This window comes from Antennarius striatus, chromosome 10 (assembly GCF_040054535.1).
Source record: "Antennarius striatus isolate MH-2024 chromosome 10, ASM4005453v1, whole genome shotgun sequence".
Lineage (NCBI taxonomy): Eukaryota > Metazoa > Chordata > Actinopteri > Lophiiformes > Antennariidae > Antennarius > Antennarius striatus.
The window spans coordinates 24232493-24237500 of record NC_090785.1 but is presented as its reverse complement, the minus strand read 5'-3'; positions in this window follow the sequence as shown (position 1 = coordinate 24237500).

Here is a 5008-nt window from a genome sequence, read left to right as displayed (position 1 = left end):
TGAATCAACATGAGGATACATTAGGGTCAACATTAGGGTCTCATTAGGATGAACCCTCTGGTCATGTTTGTGTGATCGGCCCCCTTTCATGGCCCTGAAGCCTAATTAGAACATCTTCATCATCTTCATCTCCCACATCATGGTCGGAACAGAAAATTAATCTTTCATGTCTTTTGAAGTTTGTTTAAACATGAATCTTTAACTGTTTGGACTTCAGGCTCAGAGGGCCTGAATTAAACTGACAAAGAATGGGGCTGGTTATTGGTTATACTGTTACATTACATTTCATCTAAGATTATGCATGTATTTGTAATCTGTGTGATTTCAGTATGACCATGTTAGCAGGCTAATATTAACATTTGGGTAAAGCCAATGGTAAAATGTCATTACCAAGTTTTAGTAAACCAGCTTTAGTAAACCAGCTTTAGTAAACCAGCTTTAGTAAACCAGCTTTAGTAAACCAGTTTTAGTAGACCAGCTTTAGTAAACCAGCTTTAGTAAACCAGCTTTAGTAAACCAGCTTTAGTAATCCAGCTCTAGTAAACCAGCTTTAGTAAACCAGCTTTAGTAAACCAGCTTTAGTAAACCAGCTTTAGTAGACCAGCTCTAGTAAACCAGCTTTAGTAAACCAGCTCTAGTAAACCAGCTTTAGTAAACCAGCTTTAATAAACCAGTTTTAGTAAACCAGCTTTAGTAGACCAGCTCTAGTAAACCAGCTTTAGTAAACCAGCTTTAGTAATCCAGCTCTAGTAAACCAGCTTTAGTAAACCAGCTTTAGTAAACCAGCTTTAGTAAACCAGCTTTAGTAGATCAGCTCTAGTAAACCAGCTTTAGTAAACCAGCTCTAGTAAACCAGCTTTAGTAAACCAGCTTTAATAAACCAGTTTTAGTAAACCAGCTTTAGTAGACCAGCTCTAGTAAACCAGCTTTAGTAGACCAGCTCTAGTAAACCAGCTTTAGTAGACCAGCTCTAGTAAACCAGCTTTAGTAAACCAGCTTTATTAAACCAGCTTTAGTAAACCAGCTTTAGTAAACCAGCTCTAGTAAACCAGCTTTAGTAAACCAGCTTGCACCACAACTCTCTGATACATGTTTGCAACTCCTTGATGATTGGCTCAAATATCCACACACTCTTGTACTGTGTTTTACTGTGCAGTGGGTTTATCAGCTGGTTATCCTGGTGATAAATGTCTTACAAAGAACAGCAAACACAAATAATATGCTACGTATTAATTGTTATTACTGATTTAACACATCTTAAGTTATTTAGCACCACATCACAGCTGATTTAAAGAGCTGTTCACAACACAGAGAGCAAAATATCAAAGCATTACAAAAACAGACCAAATAGAATAAATCTACCAGATCAGTCTTTTCTTGGGTAGTGTGACACATGGGCTGGCGTTCAGAGGGGGTGTAGCCATTCACTTTAATATATAAGCATTGTAACAGCATAAAGAGTTAATAATAGACTCTATAGATCTTGTTGCTGTACATTACACTAGAGATGGAGGAATGAAATGGATTGGGACCATTCGTCCCGCTTGTCAGCCTTGAGTCAAGTTTAACTACAGTTTTTCACATGGGGGGTTGACAGACGGGGGCGGGGGGTCACGATGAGGAGGGATAATGTTAGTTCAATACCAAAGTCCAAATAAAGTACATCCCTTTATCCTCATTGAGTAAGAAAAAAATTACGGACATCCGTTGATTGAGAGGGATAGTAAATATAATCATTACATGAAGCTAATATTGATACTTAATAATGGAAAAAAAGTGAGTATGTTAGGGTGGAGTCAGTTAGTATGGACTCATTTATCCATTACGTGTGCTGACACACGGCTCCATAATCCTGCGGCATTCCTTTAATCCCAAAGAATATGAAATGTTGAAAACCCTTTTTTTCTTTGTGGATCTGTTGTATTTAATGTTTTGTTGTATTTAATGTTTGGTTGTATTTAGTGTTTTTTGTATTTAGTGTTTTTGTTGTATTTAGTGTTTTTGTTTATGTAGTGTTTTCGTGCCTCTATGATTACATACATATATTACATCCACTGAAGAGCATTTGTCAACTCTTATCTCAAAAGTTATTCAAAGTTTAGATTGATTCTTGTAGTCACACAGTTATTGTCTGAGCTCAGCTGCTATTTATTCAGTGTACTTTGTGATTCAGAGGATTGCCCTCAGCGTGACTCAGCGGGGGGAGAAGTCTAAACTCCAGGGAAAAGAGAGGAGGCGCAGACATCAATCTCTGAAATGAAAAATACATGATTTGAAGAGACAAGCCTACAGAAAGATCTGGAAGGTATTGAGGGATAAGCATCCAGACGACACGCAGACGGTGATGTTTAAACACACCTCCCTGTTTCACTGATGAATCACAGTGTAGTGCTGCGTTTTGTTTTGGGATGCTGTGTGCTGGCTTTAAATCCATCCCATTACTGACATGAGCATTCTGTGGTTGGCTGTTGTTTACATGCTGTGTCAGTAATGTAATGTACAGTACATGATGACATTATATGGATCTATATTTGTGTTTTGTTGTTTGAGCCTGTACGCAATGTTTGCATGTTTAACTCACACGCTGTATATATGTATGTATATATAGTATGTATAGTCTGAGTGAGAAGACAATTTCCCCGTTGGGAACAATAGAGTGGAGTTTAATCTTTTTAAGCTAAACTTTTAACTTATATACTTTTCACTGATGTGTCCACAAGAGGCTTTTCAGAGTCATCACCCAAATGTTTTAGGAACAGAAACCAGTTTGTCCAACACATGCAGGCTGTGGGTACCAATCACACCGGTGACGGTAAATAAAGTTCAGCGTGAACGAACGACCTCAGAGGTCAGGATGTTCAGGGTCAAAGTCTGAAAGTTTGGACTGATTGTTCAGGATGTCAGAGGTCATGTGGGACAGACAGCAGTGGAGTTTAGACTAATTCCAGGTCTGTGCAGAGCAGACTTCTGTTTACCGGAACGCAGAATAAAAAGAAGGTTTTTCTTTCTCTTTCAAGGTAACAAAAATCCTCCTGCCTCTGAGTGGTTTAAGGGTGAAGGCAAGATGTCAAGAGGGGAGAAACATTTTCTGTCAGGAGCAATTAGTTCTGAAAGACGTGGAATTCACTTCAACTGTTCTGTCAGTTATAGAAACGTGTGTACAACCAACATTAAAAGTCAAACATCACATTTCCAAACGAAAGTCTGAAGGCTGTATATGGAATGAAGAGGAGAAGACAATTTACAAGATCCATACTTTGGTAGAGTCAATCAAATCCCACACAACATTATGCATGTTAGTGTTTACTGCATTATTGTTGTGTCTGCCCTGTGAAGGACAAAAGAGTTTTAATAGAACAACACTTGGAATGATTCAAAAGGCAACAAACACCATAGCAGAGCAGCGTCATCTGTGGGCATCTGTGAGTCAAAGCATTCCTGTTTGGGATTAAAACGTTCAGGAATATTTGGAATTCTTCTGTGAAACACAATCGACAATGTGATTATAGTCAGAAATATCAAAGATTAGGAACTGGGCCCTGCCTTAAAAAAGTGGAAAGAATAAAGACTTTATTGAAACAGAAGACACAGGATATAATTTCTGTACTATACACACTGAAAATGTGTGGAGTGTGTTTTTAATGTCATCTGTAGTAATCCAGAGTTTGGGTTTGGTTGAAGCATCATGTGTTCTGGGTCTAGCCTCTGTGTGAGTGAAGTGATCATTATTTAGTTCCCCGTCTCCATCAGGCCAGTAGTTCAGTAGATGGAGAACATGTTGATCATCCATCACACCACTGACCTTCAGTAACACGTAGGACGTAGGTTTTATGGTTTAATGGTTTTATGGACACCAGACCTCCTTTCCTCTATAAAGGTGTCCTTGTGATGAACACAGATCAACACTATAATAAGACTCTCCAGTGGTGAGTCATGGAGCTCCATCACCACTCCTGACAAGTTAAGTTCAACAGCTACAGACTAATGGAGATCACTTTACCTGTTTGAGTGTTCACTAGATGGAGGAGAGCTAGGGAAATGTGGAATGTACTTCCATCTTTTTTACGCTGACAGAGCAGAAAACTGAAGTGGGAGGAGTCAGAGTGAAACAGGCAAGCAGAGAAGAGGATCGATGAAGAGGACCAAAGATGCTGCAACAAATCATTTGCATTCTATTTGTACGTATTAATCTCTGAGTATTAATCTCTGAGTATTAATCTCTGAGTATTACTCTCAGTATTAATCTCTGAGTATTAATCTCTGAGTATTACTCTGAGTATTAATCTCTGAGTATTAATCAATGAGTATCACTACATATGTTGAGGAGCCCTCCTCCTCCTCCTACTCCTCCTCCTCCTCCTCCTCTTCCTCCTCATCGTCCAATGAATATTTACTCATATGCAGGCGAATAGATTTGTTGAATGCCCCCCCCCATAAATCTGACAGGCTGTCTGATTTAATGTGTTATAAATCAACGTTCAGTGTTTGTAGGACTCCAGCCTGTTGGAGGTGTATTACCTGTTGGTGAGGTGTATTACCTGTTGGTGAGGTGTATTACCTGTTGGTGAGGTGTATCACCTGTTGGAGGTGTATTACCTGTTGGTGAGGTGTATCACCTGTTGGAGGTGTATTACCTGTTGGTGAGGTGTATTACCTGTTGGTGAGGTGTATTACCTGTTGGTGAGGTGTATTACCTGTTGGTGAGGTGTATCACCTGTTGGAGGTGTATTACCTGTTGGTGAGGTGTATCACCTGTTGGAGGTGTATTACCTGTTGGTGATTTGTATTACCTGTTGGTGATGTGTATTACCTGTTGGTGATGTGTATTACCTGTTGGTGAGGTGTATTACCTGTTGGTGAGGTGTATTACCTGTTGGTGAGGTGTATTACCTGTTGGTGAGGTGTATTACCTGTTGGTGAGGTGTATTACCTGTTGGTGAGGTGTATTACCTGCTTTAGGTGTTCTTGAGTGCTGGCTGATCATGAATGTGTTAATCACACATCTGTG